At 32.7% G+C, this 18,709-nt stretch overlaps 1 pseudogene; it reads right to left on the reverse strand.

The window, feature by feature from the left end:
- Nucleotides 1–230: 230 nt before the first annotated feature.
- LOC139849379 (protein SEMI-ROLLED LEAF 2-like) lies at nucleotides 231–18,467 on the reverse strand (annotated as a pseudogene).
- Nucleotides 18,468–18,709: the final 242 nt, after the last annotated feature.

Here is an 18,709-nt window from a genome sequence, read left to right on the forward strand (position 1 = left end):
AGTCCAAACTCCAAATGCTGTTAGAAGTAATATGAAAATCAAGAATATGGGAGCACGATAGCTTCAAGATACTGCGGTTCCTTAAAGCATGGGTTACGCGATTTTCCTCTCACATGTTGGTCGTGAGACCGGTCGGTATGGGGCCGCCAGAGGGTCGGTTTACCCTTTAGAGTTATTGAAGTGGATAAAGCAATATCATTTCCCTTTGTTGTTTCGAGTACTTGCGTTGACTAATACAAAGTTGAGTCAAAATTATGATCTTTTGTAAGCAGATCTTGCAGAGCCTCAATCTAGTCATACAATTCAACGACTTCACAACAGGCTACATGCTAATCGTCTTGTGTTACCTTGTTTTTGTCCGAAGTCAAGATCTTATATTAAGGTACTATTTGCTTTACTTTAGTCTCGTTGTAGAAAATTCCATTTCCTAGCTATTCCTATAAATTAGAAGCACATCGTTTGACAATTATTCACAAACACAATTGGTTCTTAGCCTTGTAAAATTTTTAGCAAACTAATACTTCAACTCTTAATAGAAATTTAAAGAATAGTTTTGGAGATAAATGTTCAAACTTTCAACATGGAATCAATCCAAGTCCAAGAAGAGATCACGTTGATAAAGAAAACACGTGAGATTTATGAGAGAATTTCAAAGCTTGAAAGTCTCTAAACACCCGAAAGAAGTCGTCAAACTCTTAACTAAACTCATCCACACATGTATGATACATTGCAACCTTATGGACAACATTCAAGAAATAAGGTTGAAACTTATGAAAAAGCCATCAAATGTTTGAAAAAGCCCTCAGAGAGCTTCTCTTGATGTTGGCAGTACCATGAAAGGTTAAAAACTTCTTACTTGAAATGGGAATCGAACATGAGTGCAGTACCCAAGTTGTATTCTACCCTCATACCACTCAAGCCAAGCTTCGATGATGATATGTTTATTACTTTAATAAATGATAGCGATATGTGAATTGTCACAAACTTTTATACAACTTTGGGTTTTTTCATATTTCTTATGTGGGAATGAGTCTTAAAGATAATCATAACATGATTGAGTTAAATACAAAAAAAAAGATATCTATAATAGCATTCAAAGTGAGAAGCCAATAAACCATACAAGATGATTAATGATAGTATTATTGAGGTATGAAAGGGGGAAATCACATGAGATCGACAGTGGCGAATCTAGGATGAAAACGCAATGAGGTCCTAATTTTTTTTTGTAAATAATTATATTTAAAGGGTATTTTAGTGGTTGTTTACTTCCAAAAACCCATAAATTTTAAAAATATATGGGGTCCTATAATTGAATTTAGTGGTCCCGTACAATTTGATATATAAATAGTGTTAAAAATTTTCATTTTAGAGTGTGTTTGGATGAAATTAGCTGGAGCTTATAGCTGGAGCTTATGAGCTAGAGCTGGTGCTGGAGATTTTTTTCAAGCTGGTAGATAGAGCTTATTTATTTTATAAGTGTTTGGTAAACTAGCTGGAGTCTATTTTTCAGTTCATAAGCTCTACTTTTTTCATAAGTTACTAGAAGTAGCTTATTTTTTAAGAGCGTATAATTTTCATAAGCTCTACATTTTATGGGTGTGTTTGGGTGACGAGCTTCTTGGAGCTTATGGGAGCTTATAGGAGCTCGAGCTTATGATTTTAATAAACTCCAAATCATAAGTTTCGTTTGGTAGACCAAAAAAGTAGAAATTATGAAAATCATAAGCTCTGGAAAAATAAGCTACTTTCATTAGCTTATGAAAAAAAGTAGAGCTTATGAACTGAAAAATAAGCTCCAGCTAGTTTACCAAACACTTATAAAAAATAATAAGCTCCAGCTACCAGCTTAAAAAAGAAGCTCCAGCTCCATCTCATAAGCTCCAGCTCCCAGTTCCAGCTACAAGCTCCAGTTCCAGCTACTTTCATCCAAACACACCCTATGTCTACCAAACAAAGCTTATGACGTGGAGCTTATTAAAATCATAAGCTCAAGTTCTAATAAGCTCACATAAGCTCCAAGAAGCTTGTGTGCCAAACACACCCTTAATGGGGTCATGGGACTCCACATGCCCAAAGGTGGAATCGCCACTGGAGATCGAGATCGTGATTTAAAAGTACTTTAAACTCAAATAAAAGAACATTGAGCTCATAAGCCTAGTGAGTTACATGTAATACATAACACACATTCCAAGTCAAACCTCATATAAGTCCTAGTTTCACATGCATTACAAAGTTTATATCATCGAGTGACAAACAACTACAAGTCCTAAATGGTCAGTCAACTTAATTCTTACATTTGATTCAGACATGGCTCGCCACAACTTCAATGATCAAGAACTAAGGTCACGACAAAAATATACCCTCATGAGATTTAAATTCTGATAACTAGGGGCACTCGTGTCCGTTGGTTTTGCATCGCCGTTTGCATGAGAAAGCCAAGTGGAGAGCTTTTTCCTAGAATCTGTACCGAGGGCTTCACATTTGCCAGCCATCACACTCAGGGGCGGTTTTTAATGGGGACAGGCGGGGCAGCCGCCCCCAGTGGATTTACAATTTTCAGTGTAAATTTTTTGGATTTTTCGACTTTGCCCCGGTGAATTTTTTTTTTGCCTCAAAACCTTTAAATCTTGCCCAAAGATCTCCAAATTTTACCCCAAAACCTTCAAATTTTGTCCACAAATGTTAAAATTTTGCCCCAAAACCTTCATAATTTGCTTAAAAATCTTCATTTTTAGCCCCAAAATCTCCATATTTTGTCCAAAAAATTGCCACGGTTTTAAATTTTTTTTTTTTGCCCCCGGTGACTTGGAATCCTGGTACCGCCACTGATCACACTGAATGGAAGTGGAGAAGTCGAGATCGATGCTCCAGCCACTTGACCAGCTGCTTCTAGTTTTGTCATGGATCTTCAAGAAAACAAAAGAAAAAAGAAATAGGACTTGAAGAAAAAAGAATCAAGTACAACCATTTTGTACTCTCCAAATAATTAGAGAATAAAAGTGTATAATTTGATCCATTTGTCCAACCAATGTCATGTAGGTAGTACAGTAACTTCAACAACAAAGATATTACTGATTCAAAAATGAACAGGTGATTAGAGGAATTACGGATTCAAGAAGTTGTCGAACGCTAATAGCATGGGACATGGAGCCTGGTGTTGGAGATTTAGTAACAAAACGGGGTAGATTCACAACAGTCAGAACAGAACAATACTCTTTTATATCTGCCAGACTTTATATAAGCTTGAAAGTCATCACTGATTCCCAAGTAATTATCGATCTACAATGAAAAAAATTATCAGGATGAAATTACATTTTCCATAAAAGTTAATCGGTTACGGAGTTACTTTACATCAGATTTAAACACCGGCTTAAGTAAATCAATATTATCAGGAATTTGATTTGATACATCTTGGCCGCAAACATCAGCATTAATGCTGATGATAACGTAAAAGTGATCTTCGGTGCGCCGAACATAACATGCCTGAACAATAGCAGACAAGAAGTTACATAACTATTCACACTTTACTTTTCCACAAAATTCGAATGTCGCAATCATAAAAACAAAATATATATATATATATATATATATTATACACTAAACTTCATTTGATGTCCACTCAATCACATTTCAACGTGTCTGAATGCAGCATTAATTTCAAAATTTGAAGAAAACGACCCATTGGAAACACCTGGTACAACAAAGTTAATTAATATACAAATTTCATTTAAAAATAAAAAATAAAAGTGATAATTAGGTGATGGATATGCATATAGAAGCTATGACGATCATGTTGGCAAAAATGTTAGCTGGATCTAGAAATAATTTGTTGTATCATATATGGGACTTTGTAGAGCTATACTGCACAAGCCCACTATTAGTTTAGATGACTTCAGCTCTCTCAACGTTGGTTGTCCACCACACCTTGTGGTTTGCAGCAATATCAAGATTTTAACCTAGAATGATCACAATAATTATAGCTGAAACTAAGTTTTTTTGTAAAAAAACAATTATCGAGGTCCCGGAAGTTTCATAGTTAAAATGATAGCCGACAGTTTGTGTATTTCAATTTACGCTTAGTATATTTTGAATATGTATATTTATGAAGCTAAAATTAATTTGGAGTTATATATTATGAAAGTTTTTTGCTCTCCTAAACAGATATGCAGTAAGGATTCATTTTTTATTCAATTAAATAATGATTTAATTATATTTTGCCTTATAATTATATATTATTTATTTTACAGTCAGCTTCAAAAATGGAGTTGCTGCAATTATAAATTTGATAAAAGGGGAATATCCTTCGGAACTGCCTGAAGATGAAAAGAAATGAAGAGAAGAGTCGAAAAATGACACCAAAGAAGGTTTTAGAAATTAGCCATCAAGATATAGCTAATTGTTACTGTATTATTTTAAGATTTAATATATTTGTTTTAGGATCAATATACTAACTTACTTCTTTTTATTGTTGTAATAAAACACAACTCTTAGTGCTGATTCGAAAAATATTGATGATTTTTGAAAGTATCAATTCATCTTCATGTATAGAAGTCGACGGTGAGATCAATAAAAGTATGCCCTATTTTATGGTTTGTTATATTTTTTTAACTTCTTCATTTTTCATTTATCACTATCATTAGTAATTGTATTTAACATAATGCTAATGCCCAACAATCCACCAAGTTATTATTTATACTACATTTAAGGGATTATAATAAGGGATTAACCATATGACAACATTAAATTATTAGTATTTGAATTTTGATATGATAATGCAATGATGTCACATAACTAACCCTTGTCATAGTCCCTAATATGATAAATAAATAATAACTTGATGAATTGTTGGATATTATACTATGTTAAAAATGTTATAATTTTGTAGGCTTATAACTACCTTTAGTGGTCTAGTTCTTGACTGTAGACTACTAATAAGTATATAGAGAGAATATGAGAGAATATGAGAGAATATATTTAGTGTATGTTTTATAAACTCATAACACACATATTTATACTCAAAAAATCTACTATACAATATCTATAATAATAATAAAATTAACATCCAATTTAACTTTTATAACACTCCCCCTTGGATGACAATTTTATTAGAGAATAACTAGTACTGCCTCGTTAAAAACCTTGCTAAATAAAACCCATTGGGATAAAACTTTAGCTAAGGGAAAAAGAGTGCAGCATAGAGTTGACTCCCCCTCAAGTAGGCAACGCCTGAATTGTTACATCTTCTGAACATGCCTCATGCCAATATTATGAATGTGTGTTCTGAAAATAGCAGTTGGAAGTGCTTTGGTGAAAAGGTCAGCAGAGTTTTTGCTGGACTGAACATATCTCATTTCAATCTGGTTGTCCTTAATGAGATTTTGAGTATATGAGAAGAATCTAGGAGGTATGTGTTTTGTTCGGTCACTTTTGATATACCCTTCTTTCATCTGTGTTATGCAAGCTACATTATCTTCATAGATAGTTGTTGAACTTTTATCGCGTTCTAGTCCACAAGAATCAGTAATGAGTTGTGTCATTGATCTCAACCAAAAACATTCCCGAGTAGCTTCATGTAATGCAATCACTTCGGCATGATTTGATGATGTTGCAACAAGTGTTTGTTTTTTAGAACGCCATGATATTGCGGTACCTCCATTTAGGAATACATATCCATTTTGAGATTTAGCTTTATGTGGATCAGATAAATAACCTGCATCTGCATAACCAACCAAATCTTGTTTCGATTCGTTAGAATAAAATAATCCTAAATCAGTAGTTCCTCGAAGGTATCAAACTATTTGTTTGATCCCATTCCAATGTCTTTTGGTAGGGGCTGAGCTGAACCTTGTCAACAAATTAACTGCAAAAGAAATGTCAGATCTTGTATAATTTGTAAGATACATAAGAGCCCCAATTGAACTAAAATATGGAACTTCTGAACCAAGAAGATCTTCATGATCTTCTAGAGGATGAAATGGATTAGTATCAATATTAAGATCTAACAACCATATGAGTACTTAATGGTTTTTGTCTTGTCCATATTAAAATATTTTAAAATCTTTTCGGTATAAGTTGTTTGATGTATAAGTAAGTCATTAGTTATATGCTCAATATGTAAATCAACGTAATACTTGATTTTTTTTTATTTTAAAATCTTTCTTTAGAAGTTGAATGGCTTCATAGATTTCTTTATTTAAGATAATTGATATAAACAGCTATGATCACATATCCGAACATTGTTTTTATAAAAACACGTGCAAATAAGTTTATATGTATACCCTTTTCTTATCAAGTAGTAATTTAATCGATTATACCACATACGTCCCGATTGTATAAACCCATTTAGAAATCTTTGTGATTTAATGGAATATATTCCCTTGGGTTTTGCATTAGATGCTTATGATACCTTAACCCTTCAGGTATATTCATATATATATCACTATTAAGTGATCCATACAGATAAGTAGTAACAACATCCATGAGATGCATTTAAATAACTACTAGGTTGATTAAGTATCTAATAAGTAATTGTATTCATTATAGGAGGATAAGTTTTTCTCCTAATTCATTTATGGTCTTTGTGGGAAATCTTGAGTTACAAGTCTAGTTTTGCCTTGTAACTTCATTTGCACATTTCTTTTCGGATAAAAATTCATTTGTATCCCATTGTTTCACATCTTTAAAAGTGATAACGATTGATCCAAAAACTTTTCTTTTATTGAGCGATTCTAATTCAGCTCGTATTGCTCCTTTCCGTTGAGTTCAATCACGTCTATTTTGATATTCAATGACAGATTTTGGTTCCAGATCATCATCTTTATTAATAATGTCATTGTAACATTATATGAAAATATATCATCAAGATTTTTCATTTCATTTCAGTTATATTGCATAATTTATTGCAATTTATGTATTTACATTTATCAATATCCTCTGCAGAAGGAGTATTGATTTGTGGTTCTTCTTGAACACTTTCTTTTACCTCATTATCAGCTGATTTTCTTTTTCGAGGATTTTTATCTTTGGAACCAATTGGTCTCCCACGTTTCTGCCGTAGCAAAGACTCATGAGTGACATTATTGCCAGCTTTTGTAATTTCAATTCTAGCTGAAGCATTTATTGCTGGTATATATGATTTAGTCACTTATTTTTTGTATCTTTAAATGCATAAAGTAATTAATTTGCAAGTTCTTGCATATGCATTATATTTGAACTTTCTTTTCGCATTCTTTTGTGCGATGATCAATATTCCTTAATTGATGTTCACACCATGAAACATCATTTTATTTATATTTCATTTCTCCCCCTAATATAGGGAACAATGTTTCATTAAAGTGACAATCGACAAAACTTGCTGTAAAAACATCACCCGTCATGGGTTCAATATATCTTATGATTGAAGATGTTTCATATCTAATATATATTTCAATCCTTCTTTGAGGAACCATTTGTTGTGGTTATTCAATTAAAAATACACTGCACAACCAAATGTTCTAAGATGGAAAATATTTGGTCTCCACCAAAATTAAGTTGGTAATGGAGAATATTTATAACTTGCACTTGATTTAATGCGAATTAATGTCACATCATGTAATTTTACATGTCCCCATATAAATATTGAGAGTTTTGTACTCATTTCCAATTGTCTAGTTATTAGCTGCAAGCGTTTATCTATTGATTTAGCTAAACCAATTTTGTGTATGCACATGAGCAACTGGATGTTCAACAACAATCCTTGTAGACATATAATAATCATTAAAAGCTTGAGATGTTAACTCACCAGCATTATCAAATCTCATCCTTTTAATGGTGTAATCAGAATAATGTGTTCTTAATTTAATAATTTGTGCAAGAAACTTTGCAAATGCCATATTACGGCTTGATAACACACAAACATGAGACCATGCGTTAGATGCGTCTATTAGAAAAATGGTCCACATGATGGATGAATTGGTCCATATATATACCCTTGAATTCTTTCAAGAAACATTGGTGATTATTTCTCAATGTGCTTTTCATTAATCGCCATATGTGCTTTTCATTAATCACCATATGTGTTTTTCGTTAATCACTATATGTGCTTTTCATTAATCACTATATGTGCTTTTCATTAATCACCATATGTGCTTTTCATCATATATCATTTTCACCATATGCGCTTTTAATCATATGTGCTGCGCTTTTCGTCATATGCACTTTTCATTATATGCGCTTTTAATTATATGCGCTGCGCTTTTCATCATATGCGCTTTTTATCATATACGCTTTTAATCATATGCGCTGCGTTTTTCATCATATACGCTTTTTATCATATGCGCTTTTAATCCTATGCGTTGCGCTTTTCATCATATGCGCTTTTTATCATATGCGCTTTTTATCATATGCACTTTTCGGTGCTACATAGATATTTCTCATTTTTGATTATCATTGACTGATAATCATATCCATTATGATATATATCAGAGAAACTTAACAAATTTCTCTTTGATTTGGAAGAAAACAAAACATTGTTTACCAAAAAAATCGTACCATTTGGTAATATGAAATTTTGCCTTTTTCGTTCCTTATATCAAGTTTGCAAGAGCTGATATAGTATTTATAATTCCTTCATTTGATTTAAATCAATGAAATATTTCTTAGATTTGATCATAGTGTGTATGTTACTACTATCTGCAATACATAGGTCTTTACCATTTAATTGATGTTGTATTTCAGCAGGATTCATACTAAAACTTCAAATAAGATAAGCAAATAATGAGTTATATTTCAGCAAGATAATCAAATTATATTATGTCAAAATCCGACCTTAACCATAAGGACGAATACAATAACATATGATTTCATCGCGAGGTATTGACCTCTATATGCGACGTTTTTCAAAAACTGCATTCGTTTTTACAATACAAACCATGACTTTTATTACAAATACAAGGTTTAAATAAGATAATAATGATTATCGTTTAGCGATAATCTTAGACTTACAAACTTTACATGTGATAATAACAATACGACTTCCAACATATTTTACATTACAAATCCTCCGATATGCAGTTTTATTTTTGACACAAATATGCATACTCAAGATCTTGCTTAAATTCAACATGTTGCAGCGGAAGCTTTTAGTTATCACCTGAGAATAAACATGCTTAAAACGTCAACATAAAGTTGGTGAGATATAGGTTTAATGCCGGCAGTGTTATGAATATAGACCACAAGATTTCATATATAAACATTTTAATAAAAATATTCTAAGTTGTTGAGCACTTGATAACCATACTTAACATTTAATCAACGTCGCATATTCCCTTTATTATGAAATCTTACTACACCGTACCAAGTGTAGTCACCGAAACGAAGTACTATGCAACCGTTGAATACTGGTCGTCCAGTCCGGTTGGGGTTGTCAGGCCCGATAGATCTATCAACAGGATTCGCGTTTACAATACCGCATGTAAATAGTAGTTACCAAGTTACAGGGAGATATGCCAGTGGTACAACTCAACGTAGAATATATTTTTAAGTACTTGTGTCTATAACGTAAATCATAAAATGCATGTATTCTCATCCCGAAATATTTAGAGTTTAAAAGTGGGACTATATACTCACCTTTTCCTTGAAGGTATTTAACTTGACTTGGTCTCCGATAGATATCACGAACCTAACCATATATATAATATATCAACATATTTTCTTTTCAAGTAATCGTTACATATATATATATATATATATATATATATATATATATATATATATATATATATATATATATATATATATATATATATATATATATATATATATATATATATACTTATAATACTTTTAATATTTTCTTAGTCCGTAGTTAGCAGTCTGTTGTTAATGGTCCACAATTAGTTGCTCAATAAAATAAATAAAGACCCCATCGTATTCGTATTGATCAGAATTAATCTCGACCCATGGTACCATGTTGTCAAATGACGTGTTGCGTACATAAAGTACCGTGTTGTCAGATGACGTGTTGCGTACAATCATGAGGTCTTATGATTAATCTTCTCGTGTTGTTTACGGGTGGTCCTGAAATATATAAAATCAAATCATAAGTAAATATATATTAAATATTATGTTAATTAGCCAAGATATGATTAATCCGATTTTGTCATAATATGATATATTACAGGTTTTGAAGTGTTTTAAAAATCAAATTAGAAGGATCTATTTAGTTTGCGAACAGGTTTGAAATCATTCAAACTATGTTCTTGTTGTTAAAAATTTTATAACACAAAATAAGATAGCTAAATAAATATGAACTGAATAAGATTATGAATAAGGTTACTACCTCAAGTTACTTGGATAAAGCTACTGGAAAAGATAGAAAATAATCTTGATCAAACTTTCTTATGATGATTATAGGTTGTTCATGAAGCTAGTTCTTCATGAGTATTTGCTGAGATTGTGAAGAACACTTAGAGTTCCTAAGAGTGTGTTTTTGGTTAGAGAAAGATGGTTGTAAGAATGAAATGAAAAGCCAAGGTGATGGTGATACTTATAGGACAGTCTGGTTGTTGAGGGAACAAGGATAAATTATTGTGTTGAATTGTTGAGTAATAAAGACAAAATAATCAACAAGTATATGAAGAAATTAAAGACAAAAGATGAACAACACTACCAATAAACTGCCCTCTGTTCCAGCAGCAAGAACACGAGCTACAGGCCTCTTTAGACAAATTCAACGGTTGAAAATGTTGGCACTGATTTCAGGAAGACACAGCCCAAAAATGAAGAAGATTCAACGGTCGAATCTCCGGGGATCGTCGATTTTCTGGCCTGCTGTCACTGTAGAAGGAAATGGAGTTTCACTCTTTTTCTTGATCTATCTCTCTGATCTCTCTTGATAAATACAGCTGCAAACAATTAACATATTAATGCCCCCAGATGTTGACCAGGTCAAACTTCATCTTGGGCCTATTTTGTTGGGCTTGGGTTTCCTCATAAATGGAAAACTTAAATAAAACCCAACAATATGTTGGTAAAAAATTTCATCTATGTTTCGGTCATTGTTATAGTTTTTTGTTTAGTTGGTTACTTTCTAGGCGCGAGCCTTCCTGTTTTCCCCGAGTCCTTCTGTTTTCCTGTCGAGGGAGTTTTCCTTTTGGAAAACGGCCTCGTTTCTATACGAATATTCGTTTTTAATGAGAAAAAAAATATATAAAAATGAATAATTTGATCCATATGTCCAACCAATGTCATTTAGGTAGTACAGAAACTTCAAATAAAACAGGATCGTTTACAATCTTTATAGGATAGATTAATGAACAAGTGATTAGAGGAATTACCGATTCAAAAAGTTGCCGGATAGCATGAGACATGGAACCTGACGTTGGAGATTTAATAATAAAGCGGGATAGATCCAAAACAGATGATTCACTGCTTGCATCATCCTCAAATAATGAATTGGCAGGGTAATCCTAAAAAATAACAGCAGATATTATATTATATTATATTATATTATATTATATTATAATTTATATATATCCTAAAAATACAAGAGAATTTAGAAATCTGACACATTGCAAAAGGTTACCAATTAAAAAAAAATTAGATTCGTTCGAATGAGCAACTCTATGAGAGTGATTCAAATTAAGCGTCGATTATAGGCCAAACATTGCATCATCTGGCATGAACGTTTCAAATAACTGTATAAGCAGTTCTTCTGCTTCCATCTTATGATAGTAGACAAAACACACATAAAGTTATATTTTATCAATCATTTAATCCATTAATATGATTAAAAAGATGAACGATTCATCAGAACTAGTACCTTGGTTACACTAGATAACTTCACAACTAAAATATCAATAAATTTCTCATATGATTTAGAAAACTTGCTTTGCAACTTAGCAAGTAGTAAACCATCACGGTCAGAACAATACTCTTTTAAATCTGCCCGAGACTTTACATAAACTTGAAATTCATCACTGATTCCGAAGTAGTTGTCGATCTACAACGAAAACAATTATCAGGATAAATTACATTTCCCATAAATGTTACTATTTGGTTACAGAGTTAGCTTACATCAGGCTTAAACACTGGTTTAAGTAAACCAATAATATCAGGAATTTGATACATCTTGGCAGCAAACATCAGCATCGCTGCTGATAATGTAAGAAGCGATCTTCGGTGCACCGAACATAACATGCCTGAACAATACCAAAAAAACATGTTACATAACTACAAGATTCGAAGGTTGTAAAATGCAGTTTCACATACCGTTGGTATGATCTAATGATATCTTCAAAAGTGACAGTGGAAGTTGGAAGATGCTAACTACAAGATTATCATTAGTATTCTGCAACAATATACATTAGAAATAAGAAATGTCAATGACAAGTTAAAGATAGATACGGTATTATACAAAGAAAATAAATAAAAGATGCATGCCATATGCTCACCCTAAGACACATAGAAATGAGTGTTAGGAAGAAAGAATAAGCTAAAGCTTCAATATTTGGAACATTGTTATCAGGAAGATTGGCTTGTATCCATAAGGCAGACAACAATTTAGTTATTTGATCCTCACTAAACTTCATTACAGATGATGATGCGGGTGCATCTGAGTCTGCAACTAAACTTGATCAGGCTCGTTTGTTAAGCCAGACTTACAATGGGGCATTGTTGACCCAGACTTGCAACATGCCAGATCTTGATATTAAGGCAATATTTGGGTTTAAATCTCCCGGGGAAGAATCTGACCTCATGGCAACCCAACAGGTCCACAGTCAATGAACCATATTAATGAGTCTTAATTATCTATTAAAGTACTTCTTTAGTTTTTTTCATATTCCTGTATTTTCCCAAGCAAGTTTTAAATGTTTGTTGTGGGAAATCTAATAGTTTCCAGCCTTATATAAGGGCTCCCAAGTTGTAATTGCTCATCAGTTTAGTTTTTTTTTTGAATAAACAACAGCTTGTGAAGTTTATTTTGAGTGTTTACTCTATAAAGGAGTCGATTGTTGATTGTTCTTAGTGTGGTGCTACTGCTTTATCACTAATAACATCATCTTTCGCCAATCTAATTGATCTTGGTGGTGTTTAATTACTTTAACCTCGATTCAATTCAGATTGCCAGGCTTGGTGGTGGCGACTTTATCCAAGTCATATCTTTTGTTCTTTATTTTCAGTTCCTTAATATCTCAGTAACCTACCTCACACGTATCAGATGATTCCTGTCAAAATTATTAAATAAATATTTTATACTATAAAAAAAAATATAAAAATTGTCATCTAGTGCCAAGTCGAGTTGTTGCAGCTTTCAAGTGGAAGTTGCAAAATAAAAAATAACTTTAAGAGGAAATGAGTGAGATGTGACATGTCAACCAGGTCAGGAGACACCAAAGCGCATTTTCAACGCACGGAACCTCATGATCATATTATTAAACAGAAGTTAATTATTAAAGTAAAATGAATTTTGTAACAATATATCACACTTATTATTAATTAAAACAATTTAGTTTGGACATGTTAGCAGTCAACCCGGACCACTTCAATTTGCAACAATAAGATCAGCCATTATGACTCGAACCCATTATCCAACCGGCCCAAACCACCAGTTCGTAACCTCTACAAAAATACGCAAAATGTGACGACAGCCTGACAAGGGGGCTTACCGCATTACACGATGCAATTTCTCCAGCAGTAATGGAACTTAATTTCAGAAAGTTTGAAGATTTCTTCGGGCCCCACGCATGTTTCTTTTCTGCCTCGGTGTTTTCATTTTTCCGAGAAACCATCCTGAATACAGATTTCACTTTTTTCGATAGTTGTTCCATCTTTTTCTCTCCTAAGCTTATCGAGTAACGATGTAACCAACGCGAACACGGATGCACTAACAGAACTCCATCTCCTTGTAATATTTGGTGCATCAAGTCTCAAATGATTAGAGCTTGGAATGAGAAGAACAGAAAAGATTTGATGTCCACTGAAACGCATTTCAACTTCTGAATGTAGCTTTAATTTCAAAATTTGAAGAAAACGACCCTCTGGAAACGCCTGGTACACGAAAGTTAAATAATTTACACATTTCATTTGAAAATAGAAAAAAAATGATAATTAGGTGATGGATATACATATACCTGATGTGTATTTGATGAAACAGATGCATGACGATCATGTTGGCAAGAATAATTAAACTATTCTACTAGAAGGCAAGTTTTCAAGTGTTGTAGACATTACGTCAAAAAGGGGAGGTGCATCAGCAATCTAGCAAAGACAAATAAAGCTCGGATCAAAAGTTCATAATCCGAATGAAATAATATATAAAGTTGTTGGAAAATAGACATACGCCTTTGAAGTAACATATTCAAGCAAAAACCACGTTCTCCAACTGATTCCACGGTTGCTTGAAGGCTTTACCTCAGATGCCAGCAGAGATCACTCACGTATCCGATATGTTTTACTGTATGATGTATGACTTCAATTCAGGATCACGTGAAACATTTTGGTGATCCAAATGGTGAACAATTGAAGCTGATATCAACGGCTTGTTTTCCGAAATCACAACACAAGAAAATTTAGTACTTAAAAATACTGCGAATAGCATATAAAAATAAAGATAACCAAGATAGAAATAGAAGAATAAAGTACCTGTACTCTCTACAAAGCACGCCATATCGGATAAAACAATCAACCCTAACCCACTAGGAGGAATCCATAAACCTAGGGAAGCCTCCAACAACCTTGCTGTAAGAATGTTAGTTGGATTCAGAAATTATTCAGTGTCTCATATATGGGACTTGGTAGAGAGAACTATACCGCAGCAGCCCACTATTGGTTGAGATGACCCCACCTCTTTCAATGTTGGTTGTCCACCATACCTTGTGGTTGGTAGCAATATCAAGGTTTTTCCCTGGAATGATTACAGCTAAAGCTAAGTTTTTTTGTAAAAAAAACTATTATCAAGATCATGGAAGCTTCATAAATGGGTGAAATTGATAGCCGGTGGTATGTGTATTTCAATTTAGGATTAATATTTTAGGTTTTAAAAAGTATTTTAATCTCTTAACTTTTTTCTTATATTTTGAATAGGTTTTTTTGAAGCTAAGATTAATTTGGAGTTATATATATTGGAAGTTTTTGCTCTCCCAAATAGATATGCAGTTAGGATTCGTTTTTAATTTAGTTAAATAATGATTTGGTAATATTTTCTTTTAGTGATAATTATATTTATTTATTTTACAGTCAATTTCAAAAATGGACTTCTTGTTGCAATCATAAATTTGAGAAAAGGGAAATATCCTCCGGACTACCTGAAGATGAAAATTATGGCCCTATTTCTTTCTCTCAGTGATAGGGACTTTTCTTTTCATCTTCATGCAATTCTGAAGGACATTCCCCCTTTCTCAAATTAATGATTGCAACAATAAGTCCATTTTTGAAGTTGACTGTAAAATAAATACATATACACTATCACTGAAAGAAAATATAACCAAATCATATTTTAACTAAAATAAAAACGAATCGTTACTGCAAATCTGTTTGGGAGAGCAAACACCTTCCAATATATATAACCCCAATTTAATCTTAATTTTGGAAAAGCATTCAAAATATAAGGAAAAAATTAAAAAATTAAAATACTTTTTAAAACCTAAAATACTAATCCTAAATTGAAATACAAATACCATCGGTTATAATCTTCACCCATCTATGAAGTTTTCACGACCTCGATAATAGTTTTCTTACAAAAAACTTAGCTTCGTTTGTAAATATTGTAGGAAAAAACCTTGATATTGCTACCAACCACAAGGTTGGTGGACAACCAACAATGAGAGAGCTCAAGTCATCCCAACCAATAATGGGATGCTGTGGTATAGCTCTCTCTACCAAGTTCCATATATGGGACACTGAATAATTTCCAGATTTAGCTAGCATTCTTACAGCAAGGTTGTTGGTGCCTTCCATAGATTGAATACAAATTTGAGCCCATATTTTTGGTGTTTGAACCTCTTCTCTTCTCTATATCATATGCAAAGAAACAACTTTATATAAAAAAAACATATTCACATGTGTTATCGAAGTACAAAATTTTCATAAAAAGGGAGGAAAAAAGATAACCTAGTCAAAAGGGAAAGATCTTTCTTTTTTGCCCGTCGTTATACGAGAATGTAGCTAAAATCAAATTCATTTATAGCTCTCCGTGCTTCACATCTAACCACTTCATCAACCCAATTTTGATGTGCTTCTCCTCGCTCATCGTCTTGTTTGCGGGTCGTAGTGGAATCATAGTTACTCAAAGTGACATTTACAATCTGCATTGTTGGAGTTCACACGAAGCAATTTGAATATAATCACAAATGTAATTTATTATATCTGCGACAAAAAAGAATACCAAAATCAAATAACAAATGGCAGAAATTGGCGAACCTCATTGAATTCATCAAACATATGTGAGAACTCGGTCATAAACCAAATCTGCATTTTTGATGTGTTATCTAAAGACAAAGAAAAGGACATTGTCTACCAAATTTAACAAAAAAAAAAGGGTTGTAAAATTGAATCACATATGAACCATTTGTTAATCATGTACCATGCTTGAAAGGCATTGCATACTTGCTGCCCTTAATCGCGTTTTTTCATCATCTCCTTTAGGTTTACGGGCTAGCATACAAACCTTTGGAACTAAATTTTCAAGATTGTGCGTGTAAGTTGCATCCACTTGCAGAGAACCATGTCTAACATTACACAGCATATGAAAGTATCAATTTTTTTTTATAACCATGGTTCCGAACTTTGGCTGACTAATCCACGGGATATCGTACAATCTTGTTATTACAAAAATTATAGAAAAAAATCACCTGACTATAGATGAATCTTGTAAGTGTTTGACATCCAATTATCTGAACTGTATCTCGTTTGGAATCTTCCAAAAGTTCAGTAGAAACATTCAGCAAGTTAACAGCAGAATATGCCCTAAAAATTAGGTTACAAGAAAATGGCATTATTTCAACTACAAATAAGTTGCATAGATTCTATAAACACTTTCAATACAAGTTATTTGAATGAAAAAAAAAAAAAAACTTACATTTGCTCTTTACACATGCAGATCAAGTTAATATACACTTTGGTGACAACACTGACCAATTTAACATGATCTACCCGCAACTCCTTGTAGCATCGTTCCTCAAGATACTTTGCAATCTACACATAAAAATTTCAATAGTTTCTCTAACACGAGTTATTGCATGTCAATAAATCGATACAAAAGGAAAAGGTCACCGACTTTCGGACTACGTAAAGGATTTTTAGCAGCATATTCACACAATTTCGCAATTTTACGATCGTTGACAGAACCACCCTGCACCAAAAGTATAACTTTACTTTTTACTTTCTAATATAATAAAGGACTTCATTCATGATTCATGAAATAGAAACTGAACAAGAATGTAATTCATTATATAATGTAAAAAGTACTAACAGGCGATTTAGGAAAATTTTCAGCTAGTAATTCCTTGTATCTCTTCACAGGTTGCCTTGAACGTGAGCTCAGTGCAGGACTTTCTTGAAATTACACCCATTTTCCTGTGCAATTTTCATCATATTTTAGTCAAAATTAGATCAATTACCACTTATCATAACCCTAGTTATACATAGATCCTTAAAAACCCTACATGAACACATTCTTCTTTAATAACTTACAACAACCACAAAAAACCAAAATGTAGAAGGAAAAATAAGTATAAAATTGCCTATCAAAATACAATTATGAAAAATTAGCGTAAAGTGTAGTACTTACTCCGTACAAAATTAGCCATAACCCTAAATTTTATAAAGCCGGTAAAAATTAGCGTAATACTTACAAAAACAAGCAAGATCAACACTTTTGAAGCAAACCCAGAATAATAATAATAATAATAGTTAGTACAAGAAGAAGAAAAATAAGAAAGCTGCTACTTTGACCCAGAAGAGAAGCGGATCTGGTATGTGAAATCGGGTTTTTCTTTAGAAAATTTTGTTTGAATTGAAATTTCAAATTTGGAATACTAGTGTTTTGTGATTTGTGAAGTGTACTGTGTACTGTGTACTATGATCACGTGGTGACAAAGAGAAGAAGAGTAAAACAAGAGAACCAAATAATCACCAGGAAATTTTCTTTATGCACAAGATTTGTATTTGGACAAGTTGACAAATGGTGTAAGAGATACAAGTGCTATCACAAATGCAATGATATGAATAGGTGTTAGATTCATTTGGTTCAACTCGTTCTTTGAATTGGGTCCGTGCTCTTCGGTAACGGTCTTTCAATTCTTTAATCTGAAACAGCTGCACTTTTGTTGGAAGAGTCGATTTGAACTGGGGTTATGTGTGAAATAGCATGATTAGTTAAAACTTACTGTTCATTTTCAATTTTCTTCTAACGACACATGTTTCCGTTCTTTACGTCTGATTTGTGTAGAGTTTGAAGCAGGAAAGATCATTGACAAAACGACAGTCATTTTCTTGTGGCAATGGTACATGTTCTTGAATATTGTACGGTTGGTTTTGTTGGAGAGGTTAGTTGCTTTTTGGCATGGAAGTAACTATTTTATATTATGTGGCTACTAAGTATTATTTTATAAAACAAGAGTTTTTGCTATGTTCTTACTTATGTGGTATTGGGTTTTGTTGTTTGTGTTGTTGTTTGCAATGTTCTTACTTAGTGGTTTGATTGATATTCCTTCGTTTGATATGTTTCTTG

Source organism: Rutidosis leptorrhynchoides, chromosome 1 (assembly GCF_046630445.1).
Source record: "Rutidosis leptorrhynchoides isolate AG116_Rl617_1_P2 chromosome 1, CSIRO_AGI_Rlap_v1, whole genome shotgun sequence".
Classification (NCBI taxonomy): domain Eukaryota; kingdom Viridiplantae; phylum Streptophyta; class Magnoliopsida; order Asterales; family Asteraceae; genus Rutidosis; species Rutidosis leptorrhynchoides.